Genomic DNA, 23,051 nt, shown 5'->3' on the forward strand with positions numbered 1-23,051 from the left:
CAAAACAAATATGATATACATTTACCCAATTTAGAACTATCAATTCTATAAGTAGAAATTGTATTCTATGATAATGCTTAATTTCCTTCTATAATTCTACCATTTATGACGTATTGTTGCATTATCTCCAATACAAGTCCACAATATAATATATTAGTTTTCAAAGAATGTTAAACATGTATGGAGGAAAAAAAATGTTGGGTTGCTTTTCTTGTGGCAAAGCTATTATATCGTCTCATGACGGAACAGTTTGTCTTCAAAGGCAAAATTTATAAATATATATATATATATATATATATATATATATATATATATATATATATATATATATAAATATATATATATATATATATATTCAAAAGTAAAATATTCCAGCCTCAAAACTTTAAAAAAAAAGTATTCCTTTAGATCAACTCTGTCATAGCTATTGACGTGTGTCACAAAGCCATTGAAAACGAAATAAATGAACTAAAAAGCACTCAGGTGGGCATTTATGAGTGTATCTAGTTCGTTTAGTTGAAAAGCAGTGTAGTTAATGTCATATCTTTCTAAGCCCATGGCTACTTAATTAAGTATTCTGTACAAAGCTTGTTGTGTTGGTGGACTAAAACCTTTCAGTCATATAGTGTCAAAGTATTCATTTAGGCAGTGTTTTGATGGTTTTTACATTTATAATACAGAATGTTATATTAAGTATGGTTCTGTCTAAAAATCAGGCGGTGGGTGATTCATCATTCTCAAGATGATCAATGAACTGTTCAAATACACTTATTACATCCTAAAAAAAATTCTTTCTATGTTATTTCCTTGCGTCTGCTATTTTTCGTGAAATATTTTTAACTGGTTATAGAGTAAAAATATTGGCAGGAATTTTCCCGTATTTTTCTGTAGTATAATGTGACCGAATTTTAAGCATTAATATTTCCAGTGAGCAACTTTTATCCTTTTTTCATTAGTTTCAGGAGACCTAATAAAGGATTTTAATGAAAAAATAATTCGGCATTAAGATATGTGTGAATCAAAAATCATAAGCTTCTATCTGGTTTTAAGACAGCCGTATTTCGTTTAAAAAATGATGATTTTCTTCTCATGCTTGACATTTTTTCATTATTGATTTCATAAATATTATAAAATACAGAAAATACCAAACATAGATATTGCAAAGTTGATAAGCTATACAGGTGTTTCAAGGAATAATCGCTAATAATGATGTAAATAAGCGTGGTCATTGATATTCACGTGATTGCTACATGTATGCCACTGCTGATAGGTCAAACGTCATCAACCTAGTAATAACACTTGTCTGATCCAGAAATATATCAGATTTTATGCATCATATTTATCAAAGTTTGCAGTTATACAAATCTGAAGATTTATTCCTTGAATTGCACGTGGCAGAACCTCTCGCTGGCGGATTTGGCTTCATCTTTCGATAGCTTTGGTTTTGAGAACCTCTTGTATACAATTATATTTTGGTTTAAGATCTTCCTATAAATTCCAAATTTAAATTGAATTTCAAATTATGGAGAGCTCATCTTGAACACTCGATCGTGGTTCATTCTCCAACATTCGTCGTTCACGGTCCAATCACTCAACGTTCAAAAATTATCATTGCTTACATGTATATTTTTTTACATTCTGTAATAGACCTGTAATCAAAGTTAAATAATTTAATAAAATAATTAAAGGTCTATAGTTCTGTTCTAAGTGTAAAAACGGTAACCGGTAACTTTCAGATGTTAGGTAATTTTCACACAGTTTAAGATGGATCAAGTAATTTTGAGTGAGCGTATTTTTAAATAACATTAAGGTTTCAAATCATTGTATAAAATGTCAAAGTGACAATTTTAGCATTAAAATGAGTGACTTCTAACTATATACTTTGGGCAAAATTCTTTAAAATGTCTTTTTTAGGAAAAAATATGAGTGTGAGCACTTCAAATTTTCTTATATGGCCTCAGCTGAAATATTGCTGCTCGGACGTTAAACCCCAACAATCAATCAATCAATCTTATATGGCCTTAAATCAATGTAAAAAATGCAAATATTAGTTTTAAATCAGTGACTGTCATACCTGTATTTCAGTCAAAAATTGACATATTTTTGCAAAATGTATGAGTGCGAGCACTTTAAATTTGCATAAGGGTCTAAATCTATTTTTTTGTTCATGTAACTATCACGTGGGCGACTGTGACATATAAATTTGAGTCAAATTTCTTTAAAAATGTCATATTGTTGCAAAATGTACGAGTGCGAGTACTTTTAAACTCCATAACAGGATAAAATTACTGTATAAAATATAAAAAAAATGTAAATATAAGTATTATTCTGGTAAATGCAACATATATATTTCATTCAAAATTCTTACAATTGACATATTTTTGCAGAGTGTGTATGAGTGTGGCGACTTTTAATTTCCAATATAATCTATAATTAATGACTAAAATGCTAAATTTTTAATAATAACGGTCAATTATGTTGATGACTGGCAAATATATTGCAAAATTCTTCAAAAAGTTCATATTCCTCCAAAATGTGTAAGTGCGAGTACTTTTCAATTTCAAAAGGGTCTAAAACTAATGATTGAAATACTCAATTTTTCTTTATAACTATCATGTGGGTGGCTTTGACAAATAAATTTCAATAAAATTCTTAAAATTGACATTTTTTGCAGAATGTATGAATGTGAGCATGCACTTTCGATTTCGTTAAGGGTCTAAAATTATTGACAGAAAATGTTATTTTTTTTAATTTGCAATATTCTTGCAAAATGCATGAGTGCGAGCACTATTAAATCCCAAAAGGGTCTTAAAGTACTGTATAAAATATAAAAATTGTAAGTATAGGTATCATACTGGTAATTACGACAAACAATTTCAATCAAAATTCTTAATATTAACATATTTTTTGCAAAATGTATGAGAGCGGTCACTTTTAAATTCCATAAAGATTTAAAATTATTGACTAAAATGGTAAATATTTCCATACAACCATTATGTGGGTGGCTGCGACGCATAAATTTGAGTAATTTTTTTAATGTAATATTCTTGCATATTGTATGAGTGCGAGCACTTTTAGCACTTTTAAATTCCAAAAGGGTGTAAAATTGATTACTAATTAAACTAAACTAAATAACTAAAATTTGATTATTAAAATGGCTGCAACACACATATTTCAATCAATTCTTAAAATTGACATTTTTTGCAGAATGTATAAATGTTTTCATAAGGGTCTTAAGGGGCTTCGACACATATATTTCCGTCTCTATTCTTCAAAAATGTCATATTCGTGTAAATGTATAAATGTGAACACTTTTAATAATTGGTTGGTACTGCATGCTATACATAAAACTCCTGTCCAAAATTAAAAAAAAAACAAGTTCAAAAATAGCAAGGCTTCCTTCCCGTCGTACGAATCGGGATACGGGTGGGTTTTTTTCCCTGAAACACGTACATGTACTGTATATCAGTCAGAGAAGTATTTTCTAGTGACTGTCAGGATCTGTCAGGAATTCTTCTAATCCACATCTCAGTTCTAATTAGAACAGTTCCTGACAGGGTTATGTCACGACCCATGATAGATTATCACAGAGCTTGTCTAAAGACCTGACAGATCATGACAAAGTGTGTCGCGGGTCAAAACAGTTTCTGACAGTTTAGAACTGTTCAATGACAGTGCATCCTGACGGAATCGAAGAGAGGTTAGAAGTGATCGCAATTGTAGAACACTTATAAAATATAGATTAGCGATAATCATTGTCAATTGGACAGAAGTATAGAGGTCTTACAATCAAATATACTAATTATATACTAACTATCTAATTACAGAAATGACGAGTTTCATTCCCTAAATAACAAATTTCGTATATAAATGTTCTTCGTAACGTCTTCTTAGATATGCATGTACGACCTGTTAATATATCCCTACAAAAATTTTGTGTGAGGATAAAACGCCTTCACAAAAATATCACCAGAGCTATCAAGGTCATTAACAAAACAAAATATTGTAAGTTAAAAATATTGCCGAGTCTTCTTTCTATAACTTCAAAATTATTGTTCTTACTTAAAATTGATTTCCACCACTGACTAAAATGAATTAATATGAATGTGTGTGTTGATTTCAAGTAAAATGTATCAAACGATAGTAGCCCACTTGAGTTGACATAATGCATAAATTTCGTTATTTTCATTATTTTTGTTATAGTTATATATATCTTAGTCATTTCAAACATTGAACTATTTATTTTAAGTTGTTCGCAATTAACAATAACAAAAGCATTACACAAGGTTGTCGACTATTTCTATACAATTTCAAGGACAGAGAACACCTCTGGTCAATTAACGGTGTGAACTGATGTCCTTTTTCTAGAATAGCACAAGGTTTTCCTTTATATTCTACACGTATCAAGTATTTGCGAGCATGCTAACATATATTTTGACAACTTTAGTATTACAGATGACAATCACTTTTTCTAATAAAAAAAATGAAGAATGTTGATATTAGTAGACTGGGAAATATCAAGTTCAAATGATTTTTCAGAGAATATTTATTTGGATAAATAATGTTTTGTTTAATTGTTTGATGACGAAGACGACAGATGAAGATATTGGCTGGGCTTTTCAATAATAAAAGCAATTATTTAATTATAGAAACAGAAAGAACCACCCAAACCAAATAAGTAATTCATGATAAAATGTTACCATAAATTAACAACTTAATAGGGCGTTGTAGATGTTATGAGAAAAAACCCTACTATTTTAAGGATGAAGGCCTTAGGGGACATAACTCTTGAAATCAATGATATGTTTGTATCATATTCAATTTCACCAAACAAGCTTTCATTTGAAACAGAATGAAATCAATTCAAGTTATTTTGATGCTTACATGAGATTGATATAAAATACTGAACACAAGCGTTCCACTTTTTGTAAGAGTTGTGTCCCTTACCATAGACCTTGATCCTTAAATTAAATTATATATTCAATGAAGAGAGCAAGAAAATCGAAAATAAGCAGCAAAGCAACAAGCTGAGCAACAATGCAAATAACAAAACAATATACTCAGATTTATCCAAACCTTAATTTCAAATCAGGTATGATAAGTTTCCACTGGTTGTCTAGAAAAAATCACCGAAACTGCTTACAATCATGTCCCACAAACAATGAATGAAAACATGGAAAATAACGCTGACGTCATGGATTAATAAGTACAAAGGGTGAGCAAAGAATCTTTTAAGTGATCAGGATTGACCTAGGAAAAAAAGACGATGGCCTTCGCTGTTTGCCACTCTCTATCAGATTAATTTATAACGTCAATTGCAATAGTAACGAAGTCAACATCTCTTTACCTTGACCTTTACCTTAATCTTTACCTTGGCTACCGCTTTAGTTTATATGACTGCTTACTATACAGTGTCATTTGAGGTGGCGTCGGGTAGAGAATATCTTCAAAGAAAATCACTTGATATCATGTTAGTTATATGTGGCTACTATTTTTTCTGATAAAAATGTCTTCTAACGATCTATTAACTGCCCGACAGTTCGGTGCATTTTACAGAAAATAATTTGAGCGGAACTAATCTCGTGCTTGTTTCGGTTAAAAACACTCATAGGTCTTGGGATTTTCTTTATGTTCGATCGTCACCCGCGACTCCAGCCAATGACCTTCCCTATCATTGAAAATAAGGAAACTTACCCTGCCGGTGCCGGTGCACTTGGTCCATGCTTTAACTTTTTAGTAGAGTCTAGGTTGCCAATTTACGTTTACATTTACTCTTTGTTTCTTTGTATGTGTTACTTTCGGTTATTTTATATTATTTGTTGTTTATGTTCATTTTACTGTGTTGTTTTATTCTTGGAATATATTCTTTTGATTTTCGTTCCAATCTTGGTTCCTTTCATTACTCTATCATATTGTTGATCTTTTACATGTTCAAGGTTACAAATTTGTTAAACGAACGAAGGTTCAAACACCGCCCGTGGTCAATGAACTAAATGAACTAGAGTTATTACGCTTGGACATCGTAATTTTGTATGAAGTAAACATTCCAGGGCTAGATATCGTACTTAATAACATTCGATATGAAATGAGAACAATATTATAGATGACAACAAATTACTAAGCCCATGGTCAAAATTGACACTTATTGCAAATGACTTGTCATAATGGTCCCATTAAAATGAGCTTTATTTACGTATAAAGGTCTACTTACTGATTGACCTCTGATATTGTTCACTTATGATAGCATTTTATTTATTTTACTGAGCTTCTAGAATTTTTGTAGGAAATAGATGAATTTTAAGTTTTAGATAATATTTTATAATAGTTATTTGTTCTCAAGTGGAAACTAATAAAATCCACACAATAAAAAGATAACTTCCTTTTGTAATTTCAACAATCTTCATAATCGTTTAAAGACAGCCTCGTTTGCATTGAAAATTTGTATATGGTTACACAAGGAAAGCGATTGCGACCGCACAATATTTAATATTTCATAAGAAATGTATATGATTTTCCTCGAACGTTCTGCTCATATATCCCGCATAGACATGGAGGGTTTATTCGCTATTTCTCTTATTCCACACAGTTTCATGTTCATTTTATCATCCCTTTCATGTTCATCGCCTAAATATAGCTGAAATATTTTTGCTCGGGCGTTAAACTCCACCAATCAATCTTATTCCACACTCTCTATCTAAATCAAAAACTGTATACGCAGACTCAAAAGTAGTACTGACGTCGTGTGAAATTTTTCACAGTCTCTAAGCAGAGCCTTTAAGCTATCGGAGTGATACATAATGGACCAGGAACATGTTATAGCTGCACTGTAGTGAAAATTGTTTCTTTTCGGTCTGTAACTATAACAATTTAGTACTTTTTCAGATAATTTTACAAGGTCGTTTAACCTTAGAGATACAATATTCTTCAAATATTATATAAAATAAATATAATGTTGAGAACAGTTCATAGCATTGATATTCAACAACTGTTTCAAATATTGGCGAGCTTAAAGTGTGTATGTGACAGTAACATTCATGAGATTCCCTCAGTGATAGAGGTAAATCTTTTTCAAATACATGTATGAATGGCAATCACTTCCAGAATTCAAACAAAGCTGTCAGCTGCATCACGCCCCAGTTTTATGTACATATATTTACATCACAGGTTATGTGTAAAGTTCCTAACCACCCGTGGAGAATTTGTATTTCTAGACTTCGTACATATTTTAATCAGACCAAAATAAATACAGCTAGAGTTGTTCGCAAGGTTAAAATGGAAATTTAAGGATAATGTTTACCCTCATGGGGCTTGCTTACATATGCAATGCACATAACAACAACATAGTTACATTGTACATCGTCTGGACATGGCATGTCAGTCAACTGCTAGTAGTTCTTTATGCATTTGTGTAACGTATAACCAGTTTCTTTATTTCTGATTTAACATGGGACTCAGACCCTTTCAAACTGATTTTCAAATATATTGTGTAATATTTTTTATCAAAGTGGCCGGTTTTAAAATGGGGAGGGTTGTGATTACGCCGTGATTTTTTTGCATCTGCCCCAGGTCAGGAATTTCTGGTCTCTGTATGTCTTGTTTCTTGTCTATTTTCAGTTTACTTTATGTTGCTGGTTTATATAGAGGCAACTATTTAGCTGTATCTGTGTATAATGTTGTTTTAGGATCAGCTGCAGCCTGAAAGCTTGATAGGCTTTGGTGAAATTGAATATGATACAAACATATCACAGGTTTCGAGAGTTATGTTTCTTACCGTTGGTTTACCTCCTTAAGGTTTTATTTTGTTTACTGTGTTATCACTCAGTCTGTTCTATGTTATTTAATTATCAAGTTAACTAATTCCAGTTATTCAATGCATACAAGTGATGAAAAAATATTCCGGACACCAATGCTCCCTCCAAACGTAGCCTTTATTTAAATTTCACGGTTGCTATCACCTTTGTCCAATGAAATGCGAGGTTGCAAGCTACATCGGTTAGGTTGCCATGATTAGGCATCATGGATGTCATGTGCTGTCAAAGCGAACTCAATACCGGCTTTACCAGAGAAAAATGCAATTACCTCACAAAATTCATAATATTTAAAACGACAATAAATTACGTTAAAACGGAAAATTTACTAAAATCTTCTAGTAAATTTAATTTAATTACGAAATTGTGCAATTTCAAAGACATCTCCGAACATGGCATCGATATGCAGATGTGTATCATCTCATCAGTGTTTCTTGTATAGCTACATGTATGTCGTTCATATTTTAATAAGAAAGTTTGAAGAATCTGTTTAGTTGTATCCATCATATAGTACATGCCCGTAAACAGAAATTTGTGAAAAAGAATACGCCGACTCGCGAAGCGTTCAAATCTCGACTTTAATAAGTCAGACTTCAATCTAAAAACCGAGTTTGATAGTGCTTGTTGGCTTCCAAGGGGGGGGGGGGGCGGGGTTCGTCCAAATCCATCGAACCCCATACCCCCGTACATATATATATATCGGATTTTAACGTTGTTTCAGGAAAGGAAAAAAAAACCTGCGAATTTTAAGTAGAGCACCATTGATCAGGTCAGTAGTAAAAACATACTCGTCATGAATCTGTGTGTAAGTACTTGTCCATGTAAGTATCATGCAAAAGTTGCTACACTGATAGACAAGAAAAGTGGTTTTATACTAATCATTTATTTCATTCTTGTCCAAAAACAATGAAAAAAAATGTGTTTGTCATGTTGTTGCTATGGTAAAAAACATGCATCTGATCATTTCTCAAATAACAAAATTGTAGACAATTACACGTCATTTCCTACGAATACACATAGTTTCAAGTTTATATCATAAACATTAATCCTTCCCTAGGAAAAACCTTTCGTTATGACAAAAACGTAGCTCCTCAACCAAAGAATAACACTTGTTTTTTTTTATCATCAATGGTTCGAAGAAAACTGCTTCTTCAGAAAATCGGTTAATTTGCTCAAATAACTTTGTAAACTTTCGAACTTTCCGCAATTCAATTTGTAACACTTCTTTGACGAAGCCTATCCTTGAACTAAATTACTTATCCTTGAGTAGCGTATTGCCCGATGGCTATTCCTGGTCTTTGTTTTCTGTTTTTCTTTGTGTAATTATAGATTACACATTTAAAAGGAAATATTTACATCTGGCCCAATTTTTATTTTAAAAAAATCAATTTGAAAATTTCGTCAAATCCTTGAATTTTTCTTTAAACATTCTATTTCAAGCAATCGGATTTGTCGATTTTTTGTTGCAAAAGGATTTGAGAAGAATTTTAATTTGGAAGTTTTTAAAAACTATGCCTGGAGTAAAAGAGTAATGGGAACCAATATTTGAGCGGAAATCAAAGGAATACATTCTAAGGATAACGACTAGACAGGCAAATACAAATGTATACTCGCACAACAAAGAACATGAAATATACAAAATAACAGGTACATGTACAAAGAAATAATAGCAAATGAGCAACCAACGAAAACCTGAGAGCTATGACCCGATTGTTTGCATGCTTTTAAACGTACGTTTATTCTTTAAGATGTTAAGAGTATTTTTTTTAAGAAGCAGGCAAAATAGGAAAATTAAGCGACATGCCTGTAAAAAAACACCGATCTGACAGTATAATTTCACTCAAGGATTCTTTCTTTATTTGAATGTTAGCAAAATGACGTTTTTGACTGAGTTGTCTGTAGCCCTTGAATGTTTATTTACAATGCATTTCAATTAAATAATAACTCATTTTACCGAAATTATATAGAAAATCTTTTTTTCCTTAAATTGAAGGTGCAAATAGTCAAATTAAACTTTCAAAATGGTGTTTTTCCAGGCCATTTTTCACCCACTGCCTTATGCTTACAGAGACTGACACTTAAATCTCTTTCGTCCAGCTAAACTTTTAACGAACAGCACGCTGAAGCACGTCCGGGGCACCCGATATCTCCCCCATTACATGTATGTTTGTACGTTTTAGGTTGCTTGGTAAATAATAAATAGCATAGACGAATACATAAGTTATAAAAACACATCTCAACATCCCATCGTAAATTTATGATTGCTTTCAGACATTTTGCGTAATATGTTAGTAAGGGCAGGAATATCTAAGCCCAGTATCCTACATGTATATAGAATCCTAACTAGCTGAAGTATATTTATATTTTTTGTAGTCTCTCAGTGAGTGAAATTAACACCTGAAAATTGACATTGCAAATGGCGGCATTCAACCGACAACGTGACATGGTTGTCAATTTCAATATTCGAAGTATTTACGGGCTACAGATAATTGTATTCTTTCAAAATTTGTTGTTTTGAATATACAATGCCGAAAGTGAATTGAATAAAGCAAATAATATCGTTTTAGGTCTCTAAATGGCTCTCTCTTTTGTCGAAGCGATGGTAGACACGTTGTTTACGGTATGTAAAAGGAATTTACACTTTTTTATTAACCAACTACCCAAAATACATTAAAATATGTCAAAGACTGACCAATTGATATGAATTCAAACCGGGCATCTATACAGGGCCAATATGAATCAAACCAGGGCCAATACTGCATCATAACTTCCGGTCGTTTGACACCGCCATTTTGAGTTGGAATTGAATTTAATGGACTTTGATCACGAGGACTAAAAGCTGCAGAAACACAAAAAATCTTCCATTTTATACAAAAAAGGATATTTAGGACTGAATAATGCAAATAAACCTACATGTTCTTGGTAAAATACGAAAACAACTGTTCTACAAATCATCTTGTTGAGTTGGTTAATAAAATTGTCAATAAATATGTAATTTCATATTGGCCCTGCTATAGGTTTCAGTCTATCATACTACCTCGACAGCCGTATTGGCACTTTTCAATGCCTCGGGACCAATACGACCCCTTCGACCAATATGACAGACCTCAAACCTGTAACAGGGGCAATATGAAATTACATATTTGTTAACATATAGTAAAGACTGTCATAGCTGAGGTCGTAAAAAGTAAACAACCAATAATAATTCACGAACAATATATCCTAATTAGATTGGAATTATTTAATTTTATTTTATTTTAGTGTTAACACCCTTGTTTGCGTTAAATCTGATGCGCTTAAATATTTAAAAAAAAATAATTATCGGGCGCCAAATTATAGGGATAATGGTTATCTGGACAGCATCGCACACCAACATGTAGGATAAAATAGTGTTATGTAAGACATAAGTCGTAAGACGTAAGGCACCCATGTGTGGCAAATTAATGATAAATGTATGTGTACTGAAATTGAAAATACTGTGCAACTACTAAAATGGCATCCTGACTGACATCAGGTCCTCTGAGTAACACACAAGGCCTTAATATGAGAGCACTAAAACCGATCAGAATTAAACTTCTGATAAACAAATAATTAAATAGGCATACTTAAAAAGTGTCATTGAGCTAGTGACTGTTGAAAAGATGCCAAATTTGGTAGAAGAATGACAATAATAAGCAAAACTAGTCAGCTACAGTTCAAAATTTATTTCCAACCGAATATCGAGGTTGTGACTTTTATTCGTGTTATCTGAGTGCTACTGTTCCAATAATACCTTTAAATGAAACCCGAAACATATGAGTTATGCCCTTGTTTTGTTTATGCCCAGTCATTAGAGAAGTGTTTTATTTACATATGTAAGTTGATACTCGTGTTCAGACGCCCTTATCAGATAAAGAGGACACATAGTTTTATACAGCTCAAAGTAAAAATTTGACAACATAAGTAAGCAAATATAATTAAATACCATGCGCATGTATCTTAAGAAAACTATTTATTATATAAACAGCAGTGATTTACCGAATGTTCCCAGTGTAAAAAATCGATAATTCACACTGTGAAATAAATTCGATAATGTCACTCTCGCACTTTCTCTCGCCAACACTTCACAACACGAAGATCAATCCGCCGTTCACAAAAAATAAAATTCGTATTGAAAATTAACAATGAATAATGAATGAAACCTATATAATAAATAATAAATAGTCAATTGGTTATCGTGAAAAACCAAAATATGATCACTCGTGCCTAGAACGCATAAAGATTTAACTCGTGTGCGCAACAAGTTCCGCACACTCGTTATATCTAGGCGTTCTTCGGCACTCATGATCATATTTTGGTTATTCATTCTTGCCAATTAATTATCCTTTCAGTAATTTGTGTTGCATTTTTTGTTGCAAAAAAACAACATATTTAGCTTAACAATAGATTTACCTCAGAAATGTGTTCAACTTTTGCACTGCCCATGAAAGAAAAATAACGTCACCATTATTAAAACGATATTCCAAACCCGCGAAGTCAATAATAAAGAAAACTAGAAACTAAAAGAATAAAAAAAAAATAATCATAAATAAAGGTCACCGAGCAACAAGAACTAGGAACGCACCTTGGGTAGACAGGTAGGGGAAGCAACTTCAGGTTTCCTTGAAAAAACCTCAAAATAAGCAGTAACATGTGTCATGCATCGGGGAATATTACAATTGGTCGATTATATATCAAACATATAAAAGTATAGGAAAAAAAAAGAAAGAAAGAAACAACAACACGCAAACAACTTATACTATATGTTTATAAATATGTAATTTCATATTTGCCTTGTTATAGGTTTGAGGTCTGTCATATTGGTCGATGCGGCCGTATTGGTCCCGAGGCATCGACGAGAGCCAATATGGCTGTCGATGCCAAGAACATGTAGATTTACTTGCATTATTCAGTCTTGAATAACCTTTTTGTATAAAAAAAATTGTGTTTCTGCACCTTTTAGTCCTGGTGATCAAAGTTCATTTAATCCAATTATTACTCAAAATGGCGGCGTCAAACGACCGGAAGTTCTGATGCCGTATTGGCCCTGGTTTGATCCATATTGGCCCTCTTTTTTCATATTGACCCCGTTTAGATGCCCGGTTTGAATTCATATCAATTTGTCAGTTTTGAAATATTTTAACGTATTCTGGGTAGTTGGTTAATAAAAACTGATATAAATACACAGAAAGGTCACCAAACTTCTTGTGCAGGTTCTATTACTGAAATACATTGACGTCTGAATAATCAGGGGCTCTATGAAGTATTTTTTAATTTACCGTATTGAATGGAACAAACTCTCGGTGGAACGAAGAAAAATATTTCACAGCTTTCAATTGTTCAATAGACGTGCATTTTAATAATATATAATATGTCTAGATAGAAATATACGGTTTTTATACATGCATTACGAGTAATTGTTTACTCTATATCCCTTACCCTATATAACAGAGCCTATATCACATACTTCTACTCGGAACCCATTTTAAGTACATTAACCCTCGAGCTATATCATTCCTCGGGACGGTAGACCTTGAGCGATATAGAAGTATCGTGCTCATATGGTTATATATTGTGCTAGACATTTTTCTTCTTTTTATTTCTGCATGATTCTAGTATGGACCAATACATAATACCTATAATTGTAAAACGACTCCTACTAATCTGGATTACATGTTTTATGAATGACTTTTAGCGCATTTCTTTCGAAATTGCACGCAAATTATTTTACCGGATCGCTTCTTTCGTAAAAAAACACAGATCATTTAATTTCGTTTTTGGCAGTAAAGAAAGTACATTTGAGTTTATAATGACTTTGCAAATAGGGTTAACCTTGCCTTTAATGTGCATGATTGATTATTTATAAAACTGAATACTAGATACACCTAATTTACAGGTACATTGTGAATCAAAACGGATTTTTCACCATTTAAAAGAGAAATGATTTATTGAATAACGTTTACTACATTTAGATCTTCCGTATTATTTGCCTTTAACACTAGTTAAAAGAGATTTAAATGATTCATTAATCTAGTTATAACTTAACAAAATATCTGAGAGATTGCGTTTGTTTCATTTTCTCTGTTTTAATTAAAAATTGAAAAAAAAAATAAGTATGGCTAAATTCAGATTAATGACGATATACCGCAACCCAGACTTTTGCAGTTGTTATATCACCAGCGTTTCTTGCAAGTACATTTAAGTGTAGAAATTGTATTTCTGGTTTTATCTTCCCTGGTAAAGATAATCATGCCAGAATAAAGAAGTTAATGTGAAATTTATCTGACTATAACCAGGCAGGTGTAACCTGTAAGAGACCGAAATTAAAGAAGCCTCAAGACGACGTTAACCTGTTAACCTTTGGAAATGCCTACGTGGAAGACTACACTGTTTCCTATGGAATATTTCTAGGTCTCATGTGGGAGATGTTTATGTAAAAGCAAATTTTTGGTGTGTAAAACTAATTTATTTACGCGGGTATGTTAATGTCATAAATTGTCATATTTTCATCAACGAAAACATGCTACTTTTAAACTCATCTTAATACGTTAAATTTCGTCGATGTTCATATTTTAAGTATACAAGGGAATAAAATGAAACTTCCCAAACGCAAAAAGATCAACAAAATGTCAAAATACAAGCCTTGGTCGGACATAACTGTAAGTGTCAAAAGTGCAGTGGGAAGATGACTAATTTGTAGATCCAAATTTTAATGGTAGGTCAATGAATATGCATATTTTTCAAAAAGTGCTGCGGGAAGTTTGAAAAATCTACATGGAAGTTAAAAAATGGCTCGTAACTTGTATTTTAACGAATATTAAAACAAAACGCTACCGATAGATAACTTCACGCAGCAGTTTTCTGGTAAAATGAATATGCTCTTTGATATGAAGTATAAATCAGGTAAATCGACATAGCACATGCCACTGTACTTTTGTATTTTCTGAACCATATACCTTTTCAAATAGCGGCGACATTGAAACATGCAAGCGCACTGGCAAACTCAGATACGTTGACATATGACGTATGTGTGTGAACAACCGATTTCATACGATTTAGTTGCGATAGCAGACTACGCTTTACGTTTCTTATTTTTTGAAAAATAAAAACATTTTTCATTGAATATTGTAATTATTTATAATATAACTTGCTGAAAAGTGAATAATTGTGTTAAAATGTCTCCTTTTTCTGCTGAACAAAACATGGTTACCCCCCTCCTTTTTTGTATGGTATCGTAAAAAATATTCCATATCCAACAATTTCGTGGCACTATTTCCTTACATTAGAAATTTGTTACGACTTGTCAATCTCCGAAACCTACATAAATGAATACAGAAAGTTTTTTTTTAAATACCTTAATAGTATGTAGCGGCTTAGTATTTGGTGTAGATGTGATACGTTTAAGACATTGCATGAGTGTACATGTACAATTTAAACTCTCTAAAGTATTTGTTTCATACGGAACATGAGGTACAATGTATCTTCATAGATATTTAATGTTGATGAACAATTTGCCAAATAAGAAGAGGCAACATTGTGGTGTTTTTGCTTCATACATAGATAAAATAGTTCAATGATAGTGATTTTTACATAGCCCCCCCTCCCCCCGACACACACACACATACACAAATACACTTCACTATAGTAGCGAATGAAGTATCATCATTCAAGGAATACATGTATATAACAGTTACTTTAAGGATGTACATATTTAGCTTTATTCAGCTTTGTATGTGTCTGTACATCACTACATGTATATTTGTTTAAATATGCTAGGGCTAAGTGCTGATACATGTACATGTATATTCATGCAATAATTGGATGATTTTCTCTTCTATAATATGGGTATGAACATACTTAAAGGTCTGTTTTATAGTTCATAGTTAATACATACATATATGATTAACAGGAAGGGTCATGCTTCTTCAAATTTTCTGAGTTTTCAACATTTGTTCAGATGAAGATTGCAAAAGAAAAGGTATGATCTGTTTTAATGAATGAATACATTTTGAACATGTACTGCAAACAAAATTTCCTACAAAATATTTTTGATATGAATTATGTTTTTTTTTACATTTTATTTTCAAAATAATTATGTATACATACAAACCAATATTAAGTGTTAGCACAATTATAGAAAGTATGTTAATCACATTGATCACTGTACATGTCCTATAGTATATGATTCCATTAACACCTCATTGGAATGCAGTTAAAAACAATTTGGCACAAAACCTTTTTCAAATGCACTTTCCATTTAACAAATAATTACTTGTATAATGTACACATGAATTATGGCAAGTAAATGCTTCCTTCTGTTAACTTTGCAAACGGTTCTTGAAATCAAAATTGAATCCTGCATCTAAGTTCCAGGGAATATTTATTCACAATTAATAAGTCAAGTTTTGTGTCAGTCTCAGTTGAAAACTGTTGAAGTTCAGTAATATTCTACACTCGATATTCCATCACCAAAGTTATAGAACTATCAACCATAAGTCAAGTTAACCCTGCTGTCCATGGTTTTGAAACAGCTTGGAGTTGGGAAATGTCTCTGTAACCAAAGACAGTAAAATTCAAATTAGCATTTCTTTCATGCATTTCAGTCATTTAAAAAGCCACACAAACGGCCACACGGGTAGAAATGAATTAAATAATTCTTCACACATAATACAACAATTTGACAAGTCATTGAACATATTATTGAAAGGAAAACAATAATTTGCATCCCTGTTATAGTGTTTAGATAGTGTTTGTTTAAAAGAACTACTTTACAATTTGATTAAAACTGTTAAAAGAAGATAATATAAACAGACAGTTACTAGTATCAATTTACAAATTTGCGATAGGGTTAATATATTTATCATTTCAATACACATTTCGGCAGATGAAGATTTTTCGTGCTTGAAACTCCAATGACAGTTGCTCGATGTATGTTAGTAGGTCAGTGATAAATGAACCCCGCCCAGGCGGTCCCGCACATAGTTACAACCGTCTTATACCCAAACAAAGAGATTTTAAGATATCACTTACCCAAACTTGGAGAATTGTTGTACTGGTAACTTGCAGTCGAACAGCGAAGCGCCTCCGTGACCCCGAAATCCTTTGATCTCATTTGCAGTGACCCATGAGCAGTTAACTCTAAAAATGGGGGCGATACATTTCCCGAGAAAATTTTACGTTTCCCCTACTTCAAAGAATTATTAAATTAATTAAAATCAATTGAAAAATAGGTAAACAAAAATCGTATCATACACGAAAATAAATTCTTCAGCTAACAGTCGAACAGCAAAGTCGAAAATGGCGTCGTTTTCATTTGCAAGAGTCACGTGACAAATCGTGGTCAGAATGGCGATGTTTTTAGCGGCACGATTTCTGATGAAAACTCGCTTCGTGTGACCATTTCTACCACCATCTGTAAAAAATAAAATAAGCGTTCAAATTTGTGTACATTTATCTACAAATTCTATGATTCTATCAGCTTTTAAGTCACCTACCCCTTTGTCAGAAATTTGCCGGTTGCCGGCAAAAAATTAAGATATCTTCACTTTCCGATTCTGAACAGCTTAGAAATTTCAACATGCTAAAGTATTCAAAATCTGAGACTACTTCACAGAGTTTGCGGTCATAATCTGGTGTGAAATGCAATTCTGTCGGCTTTTTTTCTAAATTACACATCGAGCAAGGGAAGTAACCGGTATGGAAGTATTTGGAAGTTCCAAACAGAGTTAGTTCCAACCCAAATATTCATTTAAAAATGTCTAAAAAATAATGTAAGTAGGTTATGATAAAAAGAAGAACTTTTTGTCAAAATATTCATCTTGCACTCATGTGTACCAGAATGACTTGCAAACCAAAGTAGAAAAAATTACATTTTTAATATTAACTTTTTATTTTCTAATACCAGAAAACTATGTCTTAGTATTAGAATAAATCTGTAATTAAAAACAAGTCTATGGAATTAGAAATTCATTTTTATTACAATGAATTCATTTTCATATTAGATATTGATTCTTGAAAATTAGAACTAAATTTTTAATATTGAAAAAGATAGTTATTTTTTTTTACATTGAGAATTTATATACTAAATTTTTAGTTTTTGACATTAGAAATTCATTTTTTTTATAAAACAAATCAATTTCATATGGGAAATTAATTTTCTTATAATAAAATTTTCAATTTTCTATTATTGTTGTCAATTGAATTTGAATTTTTTTAAATAACAACATTGAATTTTAAATAAAAAATATTCTTTTTTTCAGAAAATATTCTTTTTTCCTGTATAAAATATAGCATTTTGTACACTTTGGCTCACTATACACAATAAAAATATTCTTGTAATGTAGAACCATCACTATGCAGTGCATATCTGTCTTGAATAACATGAAATACTTTGTATATTGCTGATTGTTTTAAGTTTTGTCAAATACTGGAATCTTTTGAAAAAAAATCCAAGTGAAGAATACAGCCACCAGTAAATAAATCCTCTATTATAATAACATAAACAAACATGTAAATTGAGATTCATGCATGCATACACCAAGACACACATACCACTGTGTTTATAACTAACAACATATAAAGAACATATTTCCTGTCTTAAATGGATGGGTCCAAGTGGACTGACAAGGAATTTCCAAAGTTTGTTCACAACATCTTAACACTGACTGTGGAAGAAGATTATCAAATAATTTTCTAAAATATGAACAAAAAAACTTTTCTTTGAAATAGCATAACTTGACAGATACAATACCTCCAGCAGCACGTGCATGTATTAATTATCTAGATTCTAATGGGGTGGAAATTCTCCAGACGATTGATTCTTTTGACATTTTTTTATTGATTTAAAGTGCAACAAAATATGAACAAGGTGTTTTCCAAAAAAAAAAAAAAAAGAATTTCAAATAGACATTTGTTAATTGATATCTTGTGCCTGATTTTACTAGTCAACACATATCACTATTAAATAATGAAATGCTATTTCAGTGGTTTACAATTTTATTATTTACTAACTAATTATTCACCATATTAATTTGAATTTCAGAATTCGTCGATGATCGAAGTGTAATGTCTCGGTGAATGCAAACATGACGTCTTATTTGTTTACTACAGGTGCTCTGACGTTTCAAGCTTCTCTGCGACGTCAAAATCGATACACAAAATTCTGTCAGTTTTGTTATGTTGTGTTTCTTCATAAAGATAAGGGTTTATTCAATTGTAAATTTTCCGGAAAGAATTCTCCCAACTTAAAACGTCACGTTTTGTGCGCGTGATCAGACGTCAACCAGATGTTCAAGAAAACTCTTTAACATACCCGCGTAGTATTTTCACAGAAAATATAATAATTTTAACCCGAAATCTCCCATAAAATTTACATTTCTATGCGAAGGATTCTAAAAAGGATTCTCCCTCTAAATGTGTTGGGTTAACAGGTATATCGTAAGTTGTGTGTGACTCCACATGCAGGCCCTAGTAGGCTTGCCAGGTCAACTGGTCTTGGGTCGAGATGTCCAATACTCCTGAACTACCGTATTTGCGCAGCAGGTAAGTTAGACCCGTAGTGTTTCAAATTCGTATATATAACCTTATGAAAACTTCGTCCATTATAACACAATTTATTTGAAGTACCCCGTCATCAGGAATGCTTTTGTGCCAATAGACCCTTTTGTGCTAACTATGGGATAGTCGATGAGCATGCGTGGAGGATATAAATATACACTTTTTTGAGGAAAATTCTTGTGTTCTACCAAAGCCCTACCTCACCGAAGTGTATATTGAGCATGCTCATCAATTTACAAAAAAGGGTATATATTGAGTACTTAATACAGGAAAGAAACACATTGAAATGATGACAATATATATTATACGGTTAAATATTAACATATTAATACTTTCCATATACATCTTTGTGAAGGGTAGATTGATATGAAAGACACGTGACTCTGGAAGATGAATTGTATGTTAAACTTATGTGAATTTCACACGAATTTCATACGAATGGGTAATATATTCTTCCCTGTGTTCTACATTCTAGAAAATAAGAGAGGATATATACTCAAAACTCGGGAACGCGTTTGTGTGTGTGTGTGTGTGTGTGTGTGTGTGCTGTCGCTCGTTAAAAACAACAGAAAGCTTTTACGCAGATTTTATTTTACAATAAATTAAAGAACAAATGCACGGTTACAGCCTTATTTCATTTAAACCCATGAAACACATACAGAACAGAAATGATAGAATTGACATTTGTAGATTAGGAAGCTCACAATAACAAAACAGAAAAACAACATTATCTTGACCCTTGAGTTTTTTTTTCCGACGCAGAATGTATAGTTTCGCTTTTTACCCTTTGACCTTAAGGACGCTCTTCTATGGAAACGCAAGTCACCTGATCGCAATCATGTTTTCCGAATGGCCAAATACTGATAACTTAGTGGCGTTCGAAAAAACTGTATCGAAAACATGTGCTAATTTTCTTGAATGAAATTAGGAAACTTATAAGTAAAAGAACAAAATATTACTGCGTCGGCTATCATTTTTCAATGACAGTACTTGTTTAAATATGACGTGTTCTGTTTTCCCGTGATTGAAGAAAAGGAATATTGTTGAAAACAACCAAACACCCTTTAAAATTCCGAGAAAATAAATAAACAGACAACTGTTTGGTTGTTATATGTCTACAAATCAGACAAAAGTGTGACATCTGATGAACGATTTTAAGAGGAACCAAATTGAAAATTTCACAAATGGCCGAAATGTTTATGAATGTAAAGTATGTCAGAAATCCACAAATTCAAACTTTACTTTTCCATAAACTTACATGTTTGATGTTTTGAATTCTTACGATCATGCGTTTTAAATTTATCGTTAAATCAAAGATCGAAATGAATAAACTGCAAATATTATGAATTATAAATCATTTCGAATCAATTTTACATATACACCTAATTAGTTTTGGGTTACACGGTGCATTTAACTAATTCATATTTCATATAAATACTCTTTTTGACAGAAATTATTCATTAACATTATATGAAATAAATAAGGCTATATCGTGTGCCAACACAGTATATGGCGCCGTCCACGTCTTCTCACAATCCTATACATAAAAGAGAGAGACTGGTTCAATTGTCAATTTGAAGTTTTCCTTCACGGGGATGCAATTAAATTTCCTCTTTAAGAAATCATGTTCCTTGATTGCAAAAGATAAAAACGTAAAAAATCTGCTAAACTGGAAAATTGGCTTCTCAGATAGTGAAAAGATCAAACACAAAGTTGGTATATCTTCGAAAAAAATCGAACACTCAGGTCTATCAGTGCAACATTATTTAACAGGACAGATAACATGTGCCACTTAAGATTACATTTATAATGTCACTTAGATAATTATATTTGTTATCCCTTCACCGGTCTAAATCTGTACCAATTTTCTTTGAATCGAATTATTAAAAGCACTCCAGCAAAGAATCATGCAAAATGTGTTTCATGGGTGAAATGCCTACATATTTTTATTTTTGATATTATGTTTGAATTGCCATAGTAAACAGAAATTAACATTCGGTTTTTCATATAACCCGTGTTCTTTGAAGATAAAAAATATATAGAATGTACTGAGGATTTCAAAATAAACGGAGATAACTCTGTAAATGACACAGATCTATCGGATTTTTAATGTTGATTATATTTTAAGAGCAGACAGATTAGAATGAATAATAACATATTTCATAATATACACCCATAAAACAACTCAATTACATTTTTCACATTTTGCAGGATTCTTACAAAGACTACTACTTAATAAAAAAAAATCATATAAATACAGTGTAACCCGTCTAAAGCAAACCAATTTTGGACTTCCTAAAATTAGTTCGATTAATACATGTGCTGGTTTACCAATGTTCAAATTAATTTACATTGATGTAAGGGACTTTAAAAAAAGTTTTGTGTTGACAGTTTTTCGGATGATTCGGTTTAGGCAGGTTCTACGGTAATACCAAATGATAATTGTATTACATTCTTAAAAGAAGATCTATAACTATGGTAACCAAAAATTCTTCGTCGTGCATGCAGCATGTAGGGTCAAGAGTGACGAGTAGCTTTTAATCAGAACACTGTGAATGAAGTTTCACGCCTTCCTGGTGCTGCTGTCTGGCGTGCTAGCATGTTAATAAAACAGGAATGCGTGTCGGATTAAGTACAAAATAGGGGCAATTAAATTGACCAAATCTCATCAAACACCCGCGGCAAGATACGTTTCCAGGAATCTGCAGAAAAAAAGTATTACGCTTCCGAGATTTTGAATTAACGTTACCAGAAAGAAAATTCCTATGTTTTCTGGATTAAAAAAACCAAGGTTATTTAGCAAATTGAGAAGAAATGCATTTTCCGTTGGACAGATGACTGTTGCTCCTTACTCACCATCGGGGATCTTTGGTAATCTGAGTCGGCAATAAAATTACACCAAATATGAGGAATTAACTAAAATATAAACAAGTACTATCTTCAAAAATAAAGATGGCCGACGCAGTAAAATTTGTTCCTTTTACTTTTAATTTTCTACATTTCATTCTGGAAATAACACAAGGCACGCAATTTTAGTTTTCGATACAGTTTTTTTTTTCGAACGCCACTAAGTTATCAGTATTTGACCAATCGGTAAACATAGTTCCGATCAGGTGACTTGCTTTTCCATGGAAGAGCGTCTTTAAGGTCAAAGGGTAAAAAGCGAAACTATACCGACTGCGTCGGAAAAAGTCATTTTTTAAAGTAAGCTGTAATGAGTAACAGTCATAAACGTTTCTTGATATCAAACCTAGCAGAGTTTTTGCATGTGCCCGACGCGACGCAAAAAGGTCAACGATTTTGATATCACTCTTTACAAGTCTGGTGTATTAGTCACCAATCCAAGCATGAGCCAGATCCATAAAATTTCAAAAATATTTTGGCAATTGTATGAATTAAATTCATGAACTCAAGTCAATGTGGCGTAAAAGACGCCCAATCGTCCGAATGGTAATCGTTATTATTTACAGATAATTACGTGAACATTAAATTTTCGGAAACGTAATATTGAAAATTTTTGAAATTCCGGAAAACGTGGAACGTCTCTTACATTCCATTTGACGTTTATCAACAATCAATTAATCAACCTGTTTTTTTTTCTCTCTGATAACGATCGTCTTATATTGTTTTTGTTTTTTTTTTATAATCAGATTTCAGAACTACCAGTAG

The sequence above is a fragment of the Perna viridis genome, chromosome 5 (assembly GCF_037379345.1).
Source record: "Perna viridis isolate PV_CMFRI_1.1 ecotype Kerala chromosome 5, ASM3737934v1, whole genome shotgun sequence".
In the NCBI taxonomy this organism is placed as follows: domain Eukaryota; kingdom Metazoa; phylum Mollusca; class Bivalvia; order Mytilida; family Mytilidae; genus Perna; species Perna viridis.